Genomic DNA, 23,844 nt, shown 5'->3' on the forward strand with positions numbered 1-23,844 from the left:
AGGAAGGAAGGAAGGAAGGAAGGAAGGAAGGAAGGAAGGAAGGAAGGAAGGGAGAGGGGAGGGAGGGAGGAAGGGAGGGAGGGAGGGAGGAAGGGAAGGAGGGAAGGAGGCTGAGAGATACTCATAAGTACTCTCACCAGTGTTCACCCCTCCCCTCCCCATGCAATTTCTTAGGAAAGCTGTGATTTTCTTCTTTCAACAAATACGAATGCTTACCAAATAATGACAATCTGCAAAGGCCAGTCTTTCTTTTTTCTACCTCCTCAATTCCAAAAGTTCTTTGCTCTGGTTTTCTCTACTTAATCCATTCAATTAAAATCCTAAAACTTCTTTCAGCAATTGCTTCTTCTTTTGATGCTCACTGAAGATAGCTGCATATGTCCTGATTTTCTATGTCTTGCTGGCTTTCAGTCAACAGTCACTGTCAATTAGAAAACCTTTCTGTTACTATTTTTCTTAAACATTTTCACTAAAAATGACAATAGTGACATCATTGGTTTTTATTAAGACAAGATTTTGGTTTTATTTATAATTTCTGATGGTTTTTTATATAGCATTAATTTTATCTATTATCTCAATTAATTCACTTGTGGCTTTCTTTAGGTTTAATTAATTAATTAATTAGCACTACTAGAATTTGAACTGAGGGCCTTGTACTTGCTAGGCAGCTACTCTACCCCTTGAGCCACACTTCTAGTCCTCTATGCTGTGGTAAATTTTCAAATGGAATCTCACTTTATTATATTTTTTTCAGGTTAGCCTAGACCCTGTTCTACCTATTTCTGTGTCCTGGATAGCTGGCATGAGAGGTAAATAATACTGTATTCAGCTATTGATTGAGAGAGGAGTCTCATGAATGTTTTACTTGGATCGGTCTCATACATTTGTGTGTACCAGAGATTCGTACTATCAAGCCTGGGGATTCCATTAAAAAAAATTCCTCCCATTCTAAACATTTTTCATCTACCATCAGCCATCAAGTTTAGAAAAAGTTATATGTGAATATATAGCGATGTATTCTCTCTGGATCTTGCCTTATATCCCATAACTTTTTGTTTGTTTTATTTGTTTTTAATCAGTTGTGGGGCTTGAACTCCAGGCCTGGGCACTGTCCCTGAGTTCTTTATGCTCAAGGCTAGTTCTCTACCACTTTGAGCCACAGCTCCACTTCTGGTTTTCTGGTGGTTAATTGGAGATAAGAGTCTCATGGCCTTTTCTGTCCAGTCTTGCTTTGAACTATGATCTTCAGATCTCAGCCTAATCAGTAGTTAGGATTACAGGTGTGAGCCACCGGCACCCCATTCTGTAACATGGTTTTGGTTTTGCTAAGGTCAAGTGTGCTGTGTGTAGCTATAGTTTCTGTATTTTCATTGCTCATCTTTTGTTGTTGTTTGTGTGTTCTTGGTCAGTACTAGGATTTAAACTCAGGGCCTTATTTGCTAGGCTGGCAGTATAGCCCTTGAGCCACACTTCCAGTCTAGCTAATTTGTAGTTCTTAATGACAGCAGGCTATCATGCTTCAACTATTGGTCCATCAGTAGATATTTGGGTTATTCCCATTTACTCTGCATATTCTACTAGCACATTCTTGTTTGTGTCTCATGAGGCCTATGCACAAGAGTCTCTATAAATAGCCATGAGTGGGAATATTAAGTTAATTGCATTGTGGTCAGAGAATGTGGATTTTATTACACCAATTCTTTGAAAGTTCTTCACAATTGCTTTATGGCTTAGTACATGATCAATTTCTGAAAATAAACCATTTGTGCTTAAGAGGAATGTACATTCTCTGCTTGTTAGATGCTGAGGTCTATTTATATCTGTTCATCTAAACTCAATTTATACTGCTCAAGTCTAAATACCATTATCAATTTTTATCTATTTTCCCATTGCTTAGGGACAGGTATGATATGGAATTTTTATCCTTTCTTCCCTCCCTCCTTTTCTCTCCTTTCCTTTCCTTTCCTTCCCTTCTTTCCTTCCTTCCTTCCTTGCCTTCTAATTTCCTTTTTCTTTTCTGGGCCAGAACTGGGGCTTAAATTTATCCCTTGGCTTTTTCACTTAAGGCAGGAATTCTATGACTTGAGCCATGCCTCCACTTTTAGCTTTTTGCTGGTTAACTGGAGATAAGTCTCTCAGATTTTTCTGACCAAGCTGGGCTCAAAATAATGATTCTCAGATCTCAATTTCCTAAGTAGCTAGGGTAATAGGCCTGAGACTCCAGTGCCAGGCAGTGTGGGATTTTCAGATCCATCTTATTTTTGAATCTTTCTGTGTCCTTTCTTTTGGTTTATGTTTCTTCCAAATAAGGTAAGAGTTTGATTTTTTTTCTTAATCTAATCTCTCAGTTTCTGTGTTTTGAAAGGTATGTTCAGTCAATTAATAGTTTGGGGCTTATTGATAGATTTAAACATTTTTTATACCTGACTTTCTTGTTTCTACTTGTCCCATTTTCTAACTGAATTTTTCCTTAGTTTTTGTTGTTTAGTTAAAATTATTCTTTATTGTAAAATTTATTAAAATTCTGTGAACTGTAAAGGTATACGATACAAAACAGATTATATGGGCTGGGACAGCAGGCTATCATCCTTCAATTATTGGTCCATAAGTAGGTAGATCAGTAGAGTGCTTACCTTGCACGCATGAGGCTCTGGATTCGATTCCTCCGCACCACATAAGCTGGAAGGGGTGCTGTGGCTCAAGTGGTAGAGCACTAGTCTTGAGCTGAAGAGCTGAGGGACAGTGCTCAGGCCCAGAGTTCAGACCCTATGAATGACATTGCCCCATTTGTTAAGAAATGGAAAGACTTGGAAAAAATTATATTAAGTGAAGTAAGCCAAGCCCAAAGAAACATTGGTCCCATGGTTTCCCTTATTTGCAATATCTAGTATATGTCTGAGTCAAGCAGAAAAGGTCAGATAACGTGATGTTAGGGAAATGAACCCTAAGGTATGTATTCAAATGTTTTTTTTCTTTCATGCGATTGTTTCTAACGCATTCATAAGATTATTTCTTTGTTGTTTTGTATGTCCCTCCCCCACAGTATAACCCCTGCTTTCACTGTTTTTGATGTCGGTATAATTTGTGGAGGGGAAGGGGAAAAACAAGTCATTTAAATAAGGATACAGGTGGACCTGTTGCAACAATGAGAAGTACAAGTTGTTATGTCGAAAACGAACTTTACAACTTTGGAGAGGATTGGGGGGGGCAGGGGGAGGATAGGAAGGGATGGGAGGAGGCTACAATGCTTGATAAGAAATGTACTCAATTATCTTGCTCATGCAATTGTAACCCCTCTGTACAGTATTTTCACAATAAAAAATAAATAAAAATTTAAAAAAGACTCCCCCCCAAAAAGCCTTAATCTCAAAATAGAAACTCAAAGACAAAAATAAAGAAAGAAAGAAAACCCTGGAAATCTCAGATGTGCTTCCTATAAGCCATTAATTCCTCTCTCCTCCTTATGACAAGCACTATTCTGACTTCTTGCATAGCGATTATTTTTTGCAGAATTTTGTGAATTCTTTGGTATCTGGCTTCTCTCATTCAAAACTGTGCTTGTAAAATTTATATTGTTGAGAGTAGTCTCATTTTCTTGACTGAACATCATGTCTTTGAAGAACTCACCACAATTTTTCCATTCAGTCATGACTTAGTGATGACTTCTAAGGTCAAAGGCAGCTATAGGGAATGCATTCTCAAATCTGTCTGCCTTCTGCCTTCTCCTTGTGCTACCAACTGGAGATATTTGTCTGTCTGTTTGTCTGTTTGGTTCCTTGTGATAAATGAAGCTTCCTGAGCAAACTCTCTGGTACTAAAGTAACCATGTTATATCAATAATACATATCATTGTGTGATATTTTATCCCATTCATAGGATCAAGAGAGGGTATTGAATCTTAGGAATCTGGCATTTTTAGAATCATGGTACCCATAGACAATATTTTTAATTTTAAAACAACCGTATTCATTAGAATTTCACACTATTGTTAGAGTATTCTTTATTTTGTTTTTTAAAACTGTTTTGCAGCATGATCATGAATGTATCTTATCCATTGGGAGCCAAAGAACTTTCTGTGTCTCTCTTCCTTTTGTGATACAACCAATAATCTAGAGATTGTCTCTCACCTTCTTAGACCTTGAACCAAGCTTCAGTCAACAGCTAAGAAAATGTGGTGGGCATCCATCAGTGACACAGGCACAAAAGATCAACTCTGCTGGCATCCTCAGTAAACCTGGAAATATATAATTTTCTACTTGAGCCACTGAAAGAAACTGCAGCCTGCCCAGCCCTCTGATTATGTTGTTGTGACGCTGAACCAAGTTCTAGCCAGGCTAAGTCCAGTTTTCTAACTATGAAACAAACATGTACTGTTTTAAGCCATTGAGTTTTTGGTATCCTGGTATGCAGCAATAGAAAGTCAATGCACAGTCCATACAGCAGTCCAAAACCAGGAAGTTGGCTGTTTTCCCTTCTTGTTCCTTTCAGGCAATACCATAGGCTATTGCTCCACCTGAATTCAAACATTATTTTATAAACTGTCCCTGCTTAGTGAATAAGTGTGCCACCAGGAAATTTTATCAGGCTGTGATAAAGAGTGTTTATTTACCAAGGTAAACCGGCTGTGGAATCTGTTGAATTGCACTTGAGCAGAACTTGTGTGCGCTTTAATATATGTTTACGTACACAATTTCACTCAATATACATGATCTTGTGGATGTGTAAACAGGTGTTTGCTCCAGGAAGCTAAACGACTTGGCCCAGTTTACAGCTAGTTACTGGAAGAAGCAGGAGAGAATCAAACTCAAGATTAGCTTTGGCCTGTATACAAAAATCACCTCTTGTAGAGAAGGTCTTGCTTGAACTCCTTACATAACATTTAATTCTGATGATATATTTTAAAGATTAAAAAAAATAGAACTGTCTTATGTTTTCTTACTTCTGGGGAAATATGGTCACAATGACCATTCATTTTTGTTTTCTTCCCAGTTTTTACTCATCAACCTACCTCTTAGAAATCAGCTAACACCTGGCCCAGTGAGTCAATTCCCAGACCCTGGTCTCCAGCTCTGAGCCCCACCCCTGCATCTCACTGTGATCAGTCTTTTTCCTCAGCCAACTTCCTAAATCTTACCCATAGGTGGTGCTAGAGAGAGCTTGGGCCCTTGCTTTTCTAAGTCAGTGTTCTGGCTGTAGCTGCCAGCCTTTTCCAGAAACTTCTATTGCTTTCTAAACTGGACCTCCACAGTAACTATGTTCCATCTTCATTTTCTTGCATTTTGTCAGCCCAGGTATGACAGAGTCTTCCTTAGTGTTCCTCCCTGGTCTTCCAATACTTAAGTACTAAGTTCTTCCTGTTTGAAATTCCTAGTGCATCGTCTATTTTCTTAACTGTACCCTGATGAATAAGAACAAAATAACAAAAGCAACAAAAATCCTTACTCCTGTGAAAGATGCCTCATTTGACACTTCGTGGGACTCAGTAGTTTGAAGAAAACCTTCTGTAGAGATCATCTCATTTTTATAAAAAGTTACTGTCACTTTACCATCAAACGAGCATGTTTATTGTCTGCAGAGGGCAGGCCATGAATGCAAGGTGACTGTTTTACTACTCTAGGATGGAATTTTAGTTTCATTTAATAACCAAACCTCAGTCACTCCCACAAATCAAATCACATGCCATGAAACAGCATGTGTAAATGGTATATGCTTTAAAATACTTCAGATTTCTCCAACAAGTAGCAGAATATTAGGAAAGTCAGAGAGCAGTTATTACATACTGCATACATGTGCACATACATGATTTATAAGTTCTTGGCTCCATCACTTCCGGTCCAGAAATTACATAGATTTGGGGTTTTCTTTTTGTATATGTAAAACCAACAATAAACAAAAGCAAATGAAAAGCAACAGTAACACCAAAACAAGATCATTTATATTTCTATTTACTCAGTTCTTAGGAAAGGATCACAAAGGCACAGTAGTTATGTGCATCTGGTCATATGAAATAATACTATCAAAATGAACTCCAGCAAATGGAAACGAGAGGTTTTTTTTTTCCTTTGTTGCTGTTTTGTTTTCTTTCCCTTTGGTCTTGTTTATTTGCTTTCCTGTCTTTGGGAGGGTAAGTGGGGAAGAGAAATGGTGAGCCAAAATGTGAACAAATGCAGCAGTGGTACTCACTAGACACTGCGTTGAAAATGAACTATACAAACTGTGGATGGGGATGGAAGGAAAAAACTGGGAGAGAACAGGGGAAGGAATGACATTGTCCAAAAAGAAATGTACTCATTACCTGACTTATGAAACTGTAACCCCTCTGTGTATCACCTTTACCATAACAATAAATAAATTAAAAATTAAAAAAAAAATCAGTTCTTGGGCGTGATTGGGAAATAGGATTCAAGAATTAAAGCACACACACACACACACACACACACACACACTCAAAAGAATTCATCACTTGCTCAATGTGCCTGGCTAGCAAAGGGCAGATTAGCTGGCTTGACTGAATGACTATACACATGCCAATTCCTTAAATCCTGTGGCTACAGGGCCACCAAGGTGTACAGCATCTCCAAAAGGCTGTGGCTGCTCCCACAGCTGAGATTAGAGAGACCAGCCTCTGGGTTTGTAAGTTAGGGCTCTGTGCATTTTGTTTTCCCAACTTTGACTTTCCCCTCCCTTGAAGAAGAAAGTTATTTTCAAACCTCCATCTGTTTTGTGTTTAATGTGCAGAAAGGTTGCACATTTTCAGGGACCTTGTTCATAAGCAGTAGATTGTACAACAGTTTATTACACAAGTAGAGGTTTTTATTGCTGGCCTTTGTTGAGTTGCCAGCTGGGAAAGAGAACATAACGTGCTTATGGTCCCTATCAGGAAAACCGAGAAAGCACTGAAGACCAGTCAAATCCTCAAGCATTGAAGAGCCAGTAATCAACCCCAGAGATCCCTGGAACATAGCTGGTGAAGAGAACTTTTTATCATTAATAATATTTTGACGTCCATAATTGTTTCTTGAGTCACTTAGGTCCAGCAGGATCTTGAAAAGTGTATCAATGACAGAATAAGGTTTTAAGCAAAAAACAAACAAAAAAAAACAATACCTAGGATTGCTTCCAAAACTTGACCCTGGTCAGTAGACAGCATAGACTAGTAGGAAAAAACCATACATAAATATATAAATATATAACTACATCTATATGTGCATATGTATGCACATATACAATGTTTTATATATAACCTATAGAAACAAATATATATATATAAGCCACACATATAGGTAGCATGTACATTATAATTTTCTTATAATATAATATTATAATTGTGTAGTATAATGTACTTCATAATATGTATATATAGTACATATGATATTGTGTACACTGTATGCACATTATATTGTATACATAATAAATAGCATTACATATGCATATAATATTTAATTGCACCATAAAAATTTTGAAGCCATCATCCATGCAAATAACATTTCAAGCCCTACATGCAAACCTGTTTCCCTTTCCCTGAGCATATACTCTGTACTCCTAGGAAGGGAATTCATTTTACTAGTAATTTGCCTCTAGGTAGAAAATGGTGATCAAGCATCTCCAGATGCTTTGTATCAGAACATTTCCACACATAACTGGCAGATGTCAATGATGTGGGTTACTCAAATGACTTCCATTTCCACTTCTTCCCCAATCTCAGACTTCCATGAATGCTGCTTCATCAAAATTGGTATCGTTCCCAGAAAAGCTACACTCTAACAGTTCTCTTTGCATAGACTCAGTCACCTGGGAAGGCTTAGCCCAGACTCATTAAATGAAATTTCTTAGGGTGTATGTACATGGATGCTGGAATGTTCTCTGGGTGATTCTAATTTGTTTCCTGAGGTGGAGAATCACAAATCAGCTACCAGCCTAATTTTCCTGGTGGAGGAAGTGTGGACACCGTGGTCTGTGTGATTCTCGGGACAATGGATCTTATTTCCAGTGGAGTATTTCTTTTCTTTTTAAATTAAACAAAAATCTTAAGTTTTACAAAGGAGTTGCTATTTAACAAAGCAGTTTATGAATATAGTATATCCTGATCAATGTCTCCTTTTACCATTCTGATCTGTCACTTCCCCCCCACCCCATTCCTTCTCGTATACTTCTTAGTGTTGTAGAATATACATTGGATTCTTGACTGCATTCTTGACCTCTTCTCCTCTTCATTTGACAGCCTCCTTTCCCCCTGACCCTAACCCATCCCTTTTGAGTACCTGCTTGTGGGTATTCTATTTTGCTGAACTTTTGGACTGGTATTTTTGTAACTCTAACTTCATGTCTCAACTTTTCTATCCTTTTATTTATAAAAAGGAACGTGCTGGAACCTAACCTGGTCCTCTTCAGGCATACACACAAGCCATTTATAAAAGCAGCAATGACTTTTACAAAAGACCATGGGAAAAAGAAGCTGTGGGACTCATTTCTTCCATTTAGATAGTTGATGAAGAAGAAGGAAAATTGAACCGGCATCCCCATTGTTTGTCCCTGATGAGACGCCTCTGCTTAAACCCACAGTCCTGGTGTGTGCTGGACTCCTGGAACAGCATGTTAATGCTCATGCTGTCATCTCCCCCAAAGTTCTAAATTACATATTATGAGTACCTTTTTCTCAGTATCACCGAGCGTCCCTCTGGCTGTCACTGAAAGATCCGTTTTCAGGCTGTGAGCCTGATTAAAAAAACAACCATCTTCCATCTGACAGGCAGCTAACACGGGGGAGTGGAAGGGGAAGGACACTGGTCAGTAGCCTTGGACTTCTTCTCAGTTTAATCACCCTAGCCTTAATGCCACTTAAATCAGAATGTAAGCACCGAAGGAACGTCAGGAATCCAATGATATAAACGGTATTTTTAGAGCCGTGAATGACTCGAGCCAGTGAAACAGCACAGGGACTAAAGATAGTTCTCTTTGGTTTTCCCATGATTTATCGCAAGCAAGTTCACAGCAGGTTAAAATAATTGAATGTGGCGATCGCATACATACGGACTCAGTTTTACAAGCAGCCATTCATAACCTATTTGTCACAAAGCGTAATTTCCATGTGAGCACTCTAATTCACATGCTATTTGGGTTTTTTCCCCCACTTCCCCCCTCCAGCAACAACACAGTTGAATCTGTCCTTCCTGGAGATTGGCTCCATTTTCACAATGACCGGTCTCAAAGCTTTGGGAAAAGAGATCAAGAAAATAATGATTCCACAAAGCAAAATGTGAGTATCTCCTGACCAAATGCTCACTTTCATGGGAAGAAAAGATGAAACTTTATATATATGTGTGTAATTTAATACTTGGGAACTAGCCTTATAATAGTATTGCTCACTGCTTTTCTTTTTCCTGTATTATTTATTTTCCACTTTTTTTCCTGAAGTACTTTTTCTTCTATCAACTAGCTGAACTCCCTGGATAAGTAAATTTTTCCACTGTGTAATCAAAAGCTATCACAGGGGGTTAATAAAAATAACTCCAAAAATTATTAGTACGGACTAGAAATAGTGAGTATGTGGGTACATGTGAGCCCCACATGTACGTGTAAGAAATATAAGTTTCTTTGTTTTCCTGTAACTGTACTTACCTGTATGTTGAATTACAATTTGGTTTAGTCATGGAGATGTACTCTCAGTCAAATCAGGATGCTCTCATATAATCTGAACTCTAGAAGGCACCTAGGATGTGTCTATTATGGAAGAGGCTGTCTTTTTTTTTTTTCTATTTGTATCTTTGATATTGTCTCTGATCCACCCAGGGGTAACAGGTAGTAGGTGCTCAGCACTCCTTCCTGGGGGATTCTACTATCAAGGGAGTTTTCTTTGCTTCTCTGGATCTCTTCTTTCTTGAATTGGAAGGGTTTGGTCTGGTTTGGAGAAAAAAAGTTTCCAGTATTTCATCTAATCTTTCAAAAATCTTTGGTGGATGACCAGAACCTGGGATTTGGGATGCAAAAGCTATAAATAGGAGTCCTCTGTTATCTTACATTCTCTTAGCTTTGCCTTCCCAGAAAGCCAAGCTGCCTAATGGGGTGGGTGGGGGAGAGAGATACAGAAGAAATACCAGAAGAAACATATAGGCATCTATGTCATAAGAATTCCTCACCACAAAAAAAAAGGGGGCCTGGCAGACAGTGTACAAACATTCAAAGGCAGGCTCTGTGTGTGTGTGTGTGTGTGTGTGTGTGTGTGCTTCAATGTCCCCATCTGTGAAACAGGAACTATAATAGTACCTATCTCACAAAGTCCTATGCAGGACAAGTACTTGATAAATTAATTCTGTGACTATTATCTCCACTGCTGCACACTTCTGTCCTTTAAAGCCATTCACTTAAAACCATTGGCGGCCATGATTTTTGTGGGTGTGGGTGACACATTCCAGGTAAAAAAAGGGAGGTGAGCATGTCAGGTCTGGTATTTCACAAGCTATGGGTAACCACGTATGGGACCCAGGCTGACTTTCCTAGAAATGCCATCTTTGGATCAGATCTAGATACATCAGCGCTGACAGGGGAAGGGAGTTAAGGAATCAGTCAATACCAGCCCAGGCAAGCCTGTGACTCTGCCAGGGAGAGGCAGGCTACACAAGAAGAAGATGGAGGGCAAGGATGAGCTGTGAAATTAAGTAAGGCTAACATGTCAGAGTGTGGAATCTATCCAGCACACCACCACCCGCAGTAGCTGGAGGAGAGAATGTGCATTGGGTCTCTCCTCTGGAGACAGGAGGCCAGGTTGGGCTTTGGCTGAAGGAACAACAATTTCTACAAGCAGGAATGCTAGTTAAGTGACATGGACCCTGCCTCCCCACCCCCCACCCCGCAGCTACACAAATCTCATTTCCCCAGCCCATCAAAGTGAGGCGCAGGAGGAATTGACACTCCTACCCCACAGCCAGCCTGACCAGCATCCTTTCAATCCACAGCCCAACCAGGACCAATGAGCCCAAATAGAACACTGGAAAGAGGATCCCATCAAAAGTTTGGAGTTCAGAACTCCACATACAGCCCACGACCAACTAGCTTGTGATCCTAGATACATCCCTTCCCTTCTCTGACCCTTAGGACCCTCCATAGGAGGTAGAGCCAAAGAAGAGCCGTTTCCTTTCGCTAAATGTGTAGGGATAGGCTTGGGGTGAGAGCCAAGAGGACATCAATAGGAATTATGTTGCTGCCAGTTTCCAGATGTAGAAAAGTTTATTTGATTTCTCTAAACTCCAATCCCCTTGTGTAGAGAGGGAAGAGTAACATGTTTTTGAAGATGAAATTTTGAAGATGAGATTCAGAATATAGGAGTTGTTCTGCATTATTGTGAAATGCTGTGAGTACTCCATTGTATTGCTAGTATCTCAATGGTGATTTACTCAGTGGGCCCTAGGGCTGTAGCAAGAGAGGGCTACTGAGTTATTTGAGTAGGTGTGTGTGTGTGTGTGTGTGTGTGTGTGTGTGTGTGTGTGCCAGTCCTAGGGCTTGAACTCAGGGCCCGGGGGACTGACTTTGAGTTTTTTGTCACAAGACAAGTGTTCTGCCACTTGAGCCACAGCTCTACATATTTCTAATTGTTAATAGGAGGTAAGAGTCTTACAGAATGAGCTGGCTTCAAACCATGATTCTCACAACTCAGTCTCTCCTTAGTAGCTAGGATTACAGGTGTGAGTCATGGGTGCTTGGCTTGAGTAAGAGATTTTTACACTGAATCCTTTGTCAGCCAGGAGGGCAGCTTTCCTTCTCTACCTCTTTCTCCTTTTCCTCCTTCTCCATCCTTTCTTCCTCTTTCTTTTTTTCTTTCTTTCTCCCTCTTCCTCTCCTCCTCCTCCTTGCCCTTCTTCTCTTCTTTTCTCTTCTTTCTGTCTTTCTTTTTCTTCTTTTTCTCTCTTCCTCTGTTTCTTATTTTCCCTCCTTCTGCTCCTTGTCCTGCTCCTTCTCTTTCTTCTTCTTCCTCTTCCTCCATCTTTTCCTTCTCTTACAAAATTAAATAAGATGATGATGATGATGATAATGATGATGATGATGATGATGATATTGTAAATCACAAGTGTAGGACTAGATATATGACTCTGTGATAAAAATGTATGCTTGGCCTGGCTGAGGCCTTAGACTCTGTGAACCAAAAATCACCAAATCAATGAGTCAGTTCCTGGTTTAGGAATGGCAAGCATTTTCTGTAAATCTTTTTGAGTTCTATGGGCCACGAGTTCTCTCAATTGCATATAATTTCTGGTTGAGTTAAGTTAGGATCAGACTTAGAAAGAGAAGGCGCATCTACTTGGGTAAAGTTGTAATAGTGAAAGAGTATTCCTCTGCTAGAATATTCTCCACTCTCTTGTGCGGATACCAAACCTCTCAATGACTGACCATAACTAAGATCTATTTCTCACATACCAGTACACTGGGAGTGGAGAGTTGAAGTGTTTACCCCACACATGCTTTTGGAGACCCCGAGTCTTTCTCTCTAGTGGTTCTAACATCCTCGAATGCTCTGGAGACCTCCTCTTGATGGAAGGTCCAGAGATGGGCTCACATTCAAGAATCCTTTAAAAAATGTAAGAACTATTCTTAGCTCTGGGGCTGTGCAACAACACACCAGGGGCTGCTCTCTGTCTGCCGGCCTCGGCTTGCCCGCCACCGCTGGATACAACCATTCCTTACATCCCTTCTGAAGGCCAACCCAACTGCTCTGTGATAAATCATTCTCCCATCAAAGTAGGCTCACCACCCCCTCCTCGTAACATCCACTATCTTTCATGCGATAATAATTTTCATATTTATAACGGTTGTCAGGTTAAGTGTTTTTGTTAAATTTTATGTGCAATATTACACAGAGTTCTTTTTGTGGACAGTTTCCGTGAAGGTGGTGGATTTGTGTCCTAGGATTGCAGGAATGTCCTACTACAAACTGGGTGGCTAGAAAGAAGAAACGTATTCTCTTACTGTCAGAAGGCCAAAAGTCTTGACACCAGTGTCTCTGTATTGAAGAATCAGATGGGGCTCTTCTCGGGCTTTTGGTGATGGCCAGTAATCTTTGGTGTTCCTTGGCTTGTAGACATATCACTCCAATCTCTGCCTCCATCTTCACATGGCGTTCTCTCCGGTGTCTTCACTTGCCCATTTTCTTCTTGGACCAGGGCCCATTCCAGCAACCTCATCTTAACTTGATTAAATCTCCAAAGAATCTGTTCCCATATAAGGTCATATTCCCAGGTACTGGAGGTTAGCACTTTAGCTATCTCTTCCAGGGATACAATTCGGCCTCCAAACAGGTGATAAAAAGTACATGGTTACCTATTCAGATCTCAATTAGAAGTGAGAATCAGGGAACCACGCCGTGTCATGACTAAAGCAGATGAGGAACTCCAAGAGCTTTATTTTTACCCTTCCGGATACATTGCAAAGAATACTATCATTCTACCTTGAAGAATATAGAATTTTCCTTTGGGAAATAAAAAAGGTTTTATGGACATGGAACAACGAACTAGAAATGTGGCACATTCTGTACTGTTTTTCTTTCCCCCCTCCAATTTATAAATGCTGTATTCAAAATATCAGAACAGTGTGGCTTGTGGTTACTAACAAAATTTTAAAAAATAAAAGCAAACTCTCCATAGTGTTCATGTCAACCAGTGAGGGAAACACAGCCTGATATCCTGAACAAGGATCAGGCTAGCTGGTGGATTCTCAACCTCTTTCTCTTGGGGTCAGGATTTGAAAATCACTACCAGCTGATTCTAATTCCATTCTCTATTTTGAAACACATGACTTAGACCTCAAGGACATCATGGGCACAACCATTTATTTTCCCCTACTTGGGTCTCTACCCAAGTTGCAAAACAGAACAAAGAAAATATATCTAGACATAGATAGATAGATAGATAGATAGATAGATAGATAGATAGATAGATAGATAGATAGATAGATAGATAGATAGATAGATCTGTGATATCACCCTAGCTTGGTCAGTAGAAAAGCTGTCAATATCCCAGAATTTGTGCAAGAACATTAACCCATGTCATATCATCCCCAGTATTGCAAAGATAATCTCAGTGGCTCTCATTCATTTGCCATGTTTGTGAGGGTTAGCTCCCCTTCTAAGGAGAAAAACTCTGAGATCTGAGTCTTCAGATTCAAGCTAAAAAGGAAGAAGTAAATGGAGCGAAACCAATGGAGATAGAGAAACTTGAGATTCTAGGAAGGAAAGATGAAATACAGGCATGAAACTTTCCGGAAGCACAAAGGATGGGGAAAGAGGCCAGTTGGAATAATCTCTGCTCTATTCAGAAGCACTAAACTATGGAGATACTCATTTTGGCTTTCCTAAATTCATTTTAGCTAGGACTGTCAGGGCTTTATTGCAATTCAACCTTAAAGTTGGGCACTGGTAGTTCACACTTGTAATTCTAGCTACTCAGGAAGCTGAGCTCTAAGGATCCTGACTTGAATCCAGCTCTCAATCAGACAAGTCTGAGAGACTCTTATGTCCAATTTACCAGCACAAAGCCACAAGTGGTGAGCCTAGAGCAGAAAAGCTAAGCAAAAGCTCAAGGACCTGAGTTCAAGCCCTAGTACTGGTAAAAAAAAAAAATAGATAGATAGGCAGACAGATAGAAAAGAAAAGAGAAAATCTGCATTAAACCTAGATGAATGTATCTAAGGATAACTATGCCAAGCTCTCAGGTTGAGCAAATCACTTCATTTAATGCCTTGGGCTTCTCATCTACAGGATGAAGTAATAGAATTCACCTCCTATCATTGTTGTAAAAATCTAGTATGGAGTTGTGGAAATCCAGTGTGGACATGAGGCCCTTGTTATATAGCCAACCTGGCACAGAGTTCCCAGATTTTTCCAAATCATCAGCTGGGAAGCCAGTTACAGAATTGAGGGGCCACTGGGGAGTCTATATAGTTCCTAAGCAAAAAAATACTTTTTGGGGAAATTTGGGAGACAGCCCAATTACAATAGTAATAGCTCAATAAAGAGTTGCTTTTATTGACAACCACATCGTCATTTAAAAAAATCTTTCTGCCTGGAGATCATATCAAAGCAAGCACTCAGTGATAAGCAGGTTCTGTGGTATAATTAACTCTGGTTAATTTGACAAAGGGCTAATAAGGAGCCAGTCATGCTGTTTGCAAAACCAGTAGACTTCTGTTGAGCCCAATCCACTCCTGGCATGAAGCTGGAAGAAATTTATTTCAATCATAATCTTACTTTTGTGAGGAGGGACTCCAATTCAGAACAAGTATTTGGATCTTCCTAAACTCGGTGTCTATAAATAAATATGTTGCTTCTTTTCATTTTTATTCAAGGGATACACAAGAATCTATACCAAATTTTGATTGAGGTACCCCAAAGAAAGAGAGTCACAAGTTCCTCACCCCTAAAGGCACAGCAAAAAGTTACATTGTCGAATATTTTCCATCAGGGCTTGTGTCCCCTGGAACCATGCAAACTACTCTTCATCCATTTTTGTTTGAGAGGGGTGGTGCTGGGTGAACTCAGAGCCTCATTCTTAGCATGTTTGCTCAGCTGGTGCGTTACACCTTTAGCACCTGCATTTTGCTAGTTATTTTAGAAATGGAGTTTAGTAAACTTCTCTGGCTTCTAACCGCTGTCCTCTGGATCTCAGACCCTAGAGTTGCTAAGATTACAGGAGTGAACCACCACCACCTGGCTTATTTTCTTACACACCCCTCCCCCCCACACACACAAAGGCAGCATTTTAAAAAGAACTCTCAGTGGTTACCTGCATTAATGGTTCTCAAAATTCTTTAAAACCCAACTTTCATTCTGTTAAGTTGGCCTATGGGTGGACTCAGAATTAAATTCTTAGGTCAGTATTCACAGCACAGAAATGCAATAGAATTGGTAGACTTGAGGTATGAAGCCATTCAGTGTCCTCCTTCAAGTAGAAGCCAGTGCACGGTTTCTCTATATTTCTTCCTTTAATATTTCTATGCGCTAATTTCTCTATTCTGTTTTCTTCCACTTAGCATACAGACACAGTCCTATAAGCAAGCAATACTTGTGGCTATGATTGGAGTATAGCGCTTCACTGTACAATTTTTGGTTCTCTTACCCTTCCCTTAGGGGATGGTGCCTTCCATTTAGATAAGATATCATAGGTGTAAGATAACAGTGGAAATTAATGAGAGTCAACGACTATTCTTACCTCACCACATGACCCCTTCTAGGCAGCTTACAAGCCTTTCTTGTTAATCCCTTTTACAACCCGTGAAGCTGGTTTTACTAGTAATGCCTGCATTGCAGCTTTGCATACTGAAATCCAAAGAGGTTGGAAAACTAACCTCACAGTCTCCACTCAGCCAGAGTTCCATCCAGAAAAATAAAAGAAAGAACCATTACATTCACCAGCCACCATGCCAAGAGCTGAGCATCCTCGAAGCGTATTTAAATGAAGAACATAGATAAGCCTGGGTTTGTACTCCATCGTTGTTTTTTCTATCCAAAATAGAATTTCTGAGTTTATTTAAACAGCAAAGCATAACACCACTGTTACCATGGCATTACATTGGAAAAGACTTAGAGCAAAGTAGAAAAATATAAGCTCCTAGGCTTGAGTGAGCACCTTTTCTGTCAATGTTACCAAGAATTCTTAACCCTTTCTTTCTGTTCTTTGCCTCAATTTCTAGAAAGCAAGTTTTTACATTGCTTTCGTATTTATAGAACTTTCTTAATGCTTTGGTTCTTTGGCACTTTAGATTTCAGTGCATGGAAACTTTTTGTATTAGATATCTTAAAGTATCAGGTTAAATCACCCCCTTTATTGTTAGGTTCTGGCAGTGTTCTCTTAAATACCTAGCAAAAATTTCCTTCTACAAGAAAAGCAATACTGAGAGCCCATCCATATGCCTGGTTTTATTCTCCTATTTTCTTCTCTTGCAGAATAATTTTCTCTGCTGGCCAGTTAAGTTTATCTTCCTTGTGACTTTATGCCATTTCAGCATTTCTTGTTGCATAGTTTTCTTTGTGTGTTAGTTGATCGTTTGTTTTGCCTACGCTGGGGTTAAACTCAGAGCCTTGAACTAATTTGAACTTTCTTGCTCTGGCTGATGCTCAATCACCTGAGCTATTGCTTCAGCCTGGCACTTAACTGGAGATGGAGTCTCAGGACTTTTCCACCCAGGCTTTGAACTTTGATCCTCTATATCTCAGCCTCTCACGTAGGTAGGTTTACAAGTGTGAGCCACTGGTTCCCAGATCTTGTTGGTGTTGTTTGTTGTACTGGCTAGGTACAGCACTTTCTTCCTCCAAGTCTTATGGGAGAAGTACTAAGTGTTTCTTTATTCATTTTGGTGCTAGTTGTTGGAGTATTTTTAGATGTTCTTTATTAGACTGAGGACATTCTCTTCTATTTGTACTCTGCTGAATGGATGGATCATGAATGGATGCTGAATTTTGTCAAATGGTTTTTCTGTATCAATTGATATGGTCATGTGGTTTTATTTCTAGAGGCTACTGTTTTTGATGAATGTGTTGATTTTTTGAATAGCTTTCAATCTATGTAGTTGTCATTCTTCCTATACACCGTTGTACAAAACTTGCCTTATCAAAAATTAGCATTTTTGTGTCTATGCTAATGAATGGTATTACTGCATACCTTCCTTCCTTCCCTCCCTCCCTCCTTTCCTTTCTATTATTCTTGATATCTGTGGAGTAATATCGACTTCATATGTTCAAATGGGAAGTGTTCTTTTTTTCTGCTTTTTGGAAGAGACATTTTAAAATTGCTGTTATTTCTTTTTTATTATTACAACCTTTAAGTAGTCGCACAAAGGAGTTATTATAGAATAGCTATTATTTCTTTTTTATTTATATTATCCTGAAGTAATTGCACAAAGGAGTTGCCATTTAAAAAAGCAGTTTATGAATATGTTATACCTTGATCAAGGTCACCCCTTTCAATGTTCTCACTCATCCCTCCCCTATCCACTCTTTCCTTCCTCTTCTTAATTCTGTAGAATGTACATGGGATTGTGGTCAGCATTTTCCCCCTCTTCATTGTCAACCCTTTTCCCCTTGACCCCACCCCTTCCCTTTTGAGGACCTGCATCCTTTGAGATCTCCCTCGAATGTACTGTATTTCAGTTAATGCATTTGTATACGCTTGCATACCACTCAACATATTTACTTAAGCTATTTACTCATAGCTTCCACATATGAGGAAAAACACGGATCCTTTGTCTCTCTTAACTTCACTTAACATAATTTTTTCCACTTTTTACTTCTTTACAAATGGCACAATATCATTCTATCTAATGGATGAGTGAAAGTTCACTGTGTATCTATTCCACATTTTCTCATCTATTCTTCCATTGAGGGACATCTAGGCTGATTTCCTATTTTGTATATGGTGAATAGTGCTGTTGTTATTTCTTTAGAAAACGTGTGAAATCATCTGGGCCTGAAAAACTTTTACTTTTCAGCACGTGTCTAAACTATAAGTTCAACTTTCTTGAAAGTTATGAGGCTGTTCCAGTTGTTTGCTACATTTTGAGTGAGTTTAGGTTATTTGTGGGGTTTAATTTTGTTGGGGGTGGTGACTGTTACTGGGGTTTGCATTTGCTTTTGCCTTGCATTTGCTAGGGAAGTTCTCTACCACTTTTCCCATTTTCTTTTTTGTTGTTGTTTTTGTTTTTTGCTTTCTATTTTTTTTTAATTGTGAGAATACCATACAGAGGAGTTACAATTACATGGGCCAGATAACGAGTACATCCCATTTACTTTTCGAATAAGGCTCACCTTTATACCTGAACTGAGATCTTATTTATGCTTACTGCAGAGCTGGAATACATACTGGTACCAGAATCACACAGCTCTTATCGACTGAGATGGAATTGTGTGAACATTTTATCCAGGTAGGGCTTCCAATCTAGATTCTCTTGATCTCTATCTCCGAAGTATGTAGGATTACAAGTGTAAGCTACAGTACCCAACCTGAAATTTGTAATCTTAAGAAATTGGCCTATTTACTCGCATATCAGAATTACTCATTTCATTGTGTTTACTATTAGTAGTAGTAGTAAAGTAGTAGTACTGTCCTTATCAGTATTATCAATTGGATCCATGGCTTTGTACATTTTAGTTCTACCAATGCACTGTAATCTCAGCTCTTTTTAAAATTTTATTTTGAGACAAAATTATATGCATTCCAAGCAGGCCTCAAACCTTCCATCTTTCTACTCCTGAGTAGAAAAGATTACAGGTGTGCACCACATGACCAGCTCCTTTATCACCTTTTAAATTGTGGGATTATTTGTGATATTCTGGTTTATTCCTGATATTAACAATTCCCCCTTTTATTCTGACAATATTACTAAATTATATCAATATGATTGGAGATTTTGTTTTTATTCTTGTTTTAAACTAGCTTTTGGTTTCTTCTGTCTTTCCCTATTCTTTTTCTCTTTTCAATTTCCTTTATGTCTGCTTCTATATTGATTATGTCTTTCCCTCAATTTTTCATTAAGCCTATTTACTTATTTTTATTTTTGGTGCTTGCTGGTCCTGGGGCTTGAACTCAGGGCTTGGGTGCTATCCCTGAGCTTTTTTTGCTCAAGGCTAGTGCTCTATCACTTAAACCACAGTGCCACTTCCCGCTATTTTGGTAGTTTAGTGGAAATAAAACTCTCACAGACTTTCCTGCCTGGGCCAGCTTTGAACCGTGATCCTCAGATCTTGAGTAACTAGACTTGCAGATATGAGCCACCAGTGCCTGGATTTATTTTATTCTTCTTAAGGCCAACGTGAGGATTCTCTTTTCTTATATAAACATTTAATGTCATAAATTTCTCTCAAGGGACTGCATGAGTTCTATCTCACATCTGTTTGCTTTTCACTTCAGTTTTGTGAAAGCTATTTTATAACTCCCTTCAAGATCTCTTATTTGATTTGCAGATTATTTACAATGATGTTGCTTAATTTCTAATCTTGTATCTCTCTCTTGTTATCCTGTTATTGATTTTTACCTTATTTTCATTTAGAGTTGAAGACTATATTTTTATTATCTTTTTTACTACTTAAATTCTTTTTTTTTAAATGTTTGTGACCCAAGGTATTGTTAGCATTATCTTCCCCTCCCCCCTCTAGTAGCTCTGCCCAGACCTACCTGCACACTTATCTGGCTACTACCCCAGAGCTATCGACCTGCATAGGGGCTGATGCTGTATTGCTTCCTCTCCTGGGGAGATATGGCCCCTCTAATAAACCATATAATAATCTTTCTCCTGTGCCTGCCTACCTGCTTCCACATGGTCCCCTGGGACGGTTGTGATGGATCTTAACAGGTACAATCTATCTTGTGGACTGCTTGGTGTGATTTTTAAAAAGGATGCGATTGTCACCAGTTGTTCATGCTTGTCATCTTAGGTACTCAGACGATTGAAATCTGGATGAACATGGGTTGAAGCCAGCCTAGATAATTAACGAGCAAAATGTCAGACTGGAGGTATGGCTCAAATGGCAGAGCACAGGCATAGCAAAGCAAGGCAAGGGAACATGAGGCTCTTATTTCAAACATTAATGTTAGCAAAACAAAGTACTTTCTGCTACCATAGGTAGCAAATCAAGTCAGTGAAAAGGGTCGAGTTCAAACTCGAAACGCTTCCATAATTTTAGTCCCCCCGGCAAAAAAAAAAAAAGAAAGAAAAAGATTTTACTTTCTTATTTGTTTGTTTGCTGCAAATAGGGTTTTGTCATGGAGTCTATTCTAGCACAGAACTAGAGTTCTTGCTCAATCTCCTGATAGCTGAGGTTACAATCAGAATGGTAACATATACTGAAATGTTTCCTATCAGAAAAAAATGTTTTTCCTTCCTCTTTTCAACTTTTTAAATGTCTAAATGAAATTAATTCCATATTTTTATGAAATCTTAAGGGAGAAATCATATGGTAAAAGTGCTTCCTGCAATTGAACTTTTCTTTGATAACTCACACTTACTATATAACTCATCTGGAGAGCAGCCAGTTAGTTTGATTGGCCAACAGCCCAGGTATGCAGGGAGGTGAAGGACTTTTGTGAATGGTTCTCACATGAAATATCCATTTTTTTAAATCAATGCAGACAAAATATTTTTAGTGTACATATAGAATGATTAATTTATCCAAGTGAAATAAAAATAACACTTGTGTGTGTGTGTGTGTGTGTGTGTGTGTGTGTGTGTGTGTGTGTGTGTGTGTGCTGGTCCTAGGGCTTGAACTTGGGGCCTGAGTGCTGACACTGAGCTTTTTTCACTTTGCTCAAGGCTGGTGCTCTACTACTTGAGCCACAGCTCCACTTCCAGCTCCTTGGTGGTGAATTTGAGATAAGAGTTCCACTGATTTTCCTTCCTGGGCTGGCTTCGAACCATGATCCTCATATCTCAGCCTCCTGAGTAACTAGGATTACAGGCTGGAGCTGCTGGTGGCTGGCTTATTCCATGACTTTAATTTTCCCTTCTCTCTAAGACCTTTGTAGGTAAGAAAAGATTTGAGGATTCTAGAGCTGTGCGTGTAATTTGTATGATGTCAGGCAAGTTACCCAACTTCGGTGGAGTTTTGTTCTATATTTCACCTCATATGCTGAATTATTTCTGTTGTGTCTTTTAATAGAAGAACATGGGTGTCTGAGTATGTGTCACCATAAGGGATGAGTTCTCATAAGGCTTTCAGCCTTATGTTTATTTATGACTCTTGCATTCCCCATATTTGTTGGGTCTGTCTCCATTCACTGGCTCGGCTGGACTTGGTATCATATTCTTGGTGCTTGAAGCAACATAGGCAAGAAGGTGTTCATTAAATTGATGAATGGGAGAGGGAGAGAAGGAGGAGAAGGTAGAGGAAGGAGAAAAATGGGAGGGAGAAGGGTTAGCTGAAGAAGAAAAGGAAGGGAAGATGGAGAAGAGACAAAGAAAGGGAGAGGAAGAGGAAGAGGAGGAGAGTGAAAGGAACAAGGAGATGGAAAAGGAGGAGGGAGTGGAGGCAGGAGAGGGGTTATTTAGCAAATGTTAGCCTCATGGAAATGAAACTTTGCTTTATTTTTCTTTTCTGAGCCACACGAATAAAGGGATGGCGTTCATTAACTGTGAGATTGAGTCAGAGCATTGAGCCTCATTTAGAGATTCATCCAGCTAATACCTGGGTATATTACTTATCAAGCCTAACAGCTTAAAGAACTGTAGACTGCCTAGCTGAAATCCTCTGAGAGCGCGTGTGGGTTTAAGTTTGTTTGCAGCTGAAGTCAGCCACAACTACTGGAGCAGATCTTAAGATACTTCTTCACTTGAAAAATCAGTATCCCTGCATTGAACAATAACCCCAGCTTGGAGCAACTGTTTGTTTTTATAGAAACATAATCGACTCTTTTATAATGAACCCAAAGCTCCCCAATTGGTTGGGGGAGGGGATTGTTCAGCTGTTTTCAGAATCTCTCAATATTCATCTTAAGACATTTGAACAAGAAAAAAAACCTGACCTCCCCTCTCCAAAGCCTGGACATTGCCTTCAGGTTACTAATCACCAACTCAAGAAAAGCAGATGGACAGACAAATGGACAGACAGACACACATGGACTAACAGAGAAGACTTGCTACCAGGGTGCTTGGGCTTCCTCTCATTTGTTTTGCATCCAGTAGTAAAGTTTTCTGGCCCTTACTGTGAGCTGGCAGCCACCGAAAGTCTCAAAGGCCCAGTTGTAGCTGCCTCAGACTTGGATCTAAGGAGTTACACACTTGATCTGAGAATCTGAAATCCAAAATTGTCCCAAATTGGAAATCATTTTTTTTGCACCCTGACATAATACCATACATAGAAAATTCCACATCTGATCTCATATAAGAGGGTCACACTCAAAATATCATGATACTTAAAAATACTGTAAAAATATATATATACCTACTGGTTATGTGTGAAATGTGAACATAAAACAGAGAGAACTTTGGATCTGTGCCATGGTATTTCATTATGGACATTCAAATATTCCAAAAGTCTGAAAAAAATCTAAAATACTGTTTTTTTGGCAGTATTGGTATTTGATTTCAGAGCCCTACATTCACTTGGCTTTCTTGCTCATGGCTGGCACTCTACCGTTAGAACCAATTCTCCCATCCATATTTTTGCTGGTTATTTTGTTTTTTGTTTTTTTTTTTTTTGGGTCCAGTCGTGGGGCCTGAACTCTGGGCCTGGGCGCTGTCCCTCAGCTCTTCAGCTCAAGGCTAGCACTCTACCACTTGAGCCACAGCGCCACTTCCGTGTTTTTTTCTTTTTTGCTTATGTGGTGCTGAAGAATCGAACCCAGGGCCTCTGGCATGCAAGGCAAGCGCTCTACCACTGAGCCACCTTCCCAGCCCCTGCTGGTTATTTTGTAAATGGAGTCTTACAGACTTTTCTGCCCAGCTTGGTTTAGAACTGGGATCCTCCAGAGCTCAGCCTTTGGAGAAGCCAAGATTCTAAGTATGAGCCACAAGTGCTCAACCACAAAACATCTCTTATCTCATGCATTTCGGAAATGGGACACTCAAGCTTTAACCCCACCAGACATGGTGGCAGGACATGTAACCAACACATTCAGTGATTGGTAGGGGGCTAGAAATGCCACACCCACCCCAGAAGCAAGTAGAGGTGTCAAAGTTCTCACTGGCCGAGGATATAAGACCAAAACCTTCTAATACCCACGTGGATCCAACCTCAGAGCTTCTGAGCTCCTCACTCAGAGGAACTGAAAGTGCCCAATCAGAGCAGAGAAGCAGGGGTGCACTCTCCTCTGGGTCATTTCCATACATGAAGAAAGAGGACAATAAACAAACAAGGCGAGGCCAGCTAGTCCT

The sequence above is a fragment of the Dipodomys ordii genome, unplaced genomic scaffold (assembly GCF_000151885.1).
Source record: "Dipodomys ordii isolate 6190 unplaced genomic scaffold, Dord_2.0 Scaffold19, whole genome shotgun sequence".
Lineage (NCBI taxonomy): Eukaryota > Metazoa > Chordata > Mammalia > Rodentia > Heteromyidae > Dipodomys > Dipodomys ordii.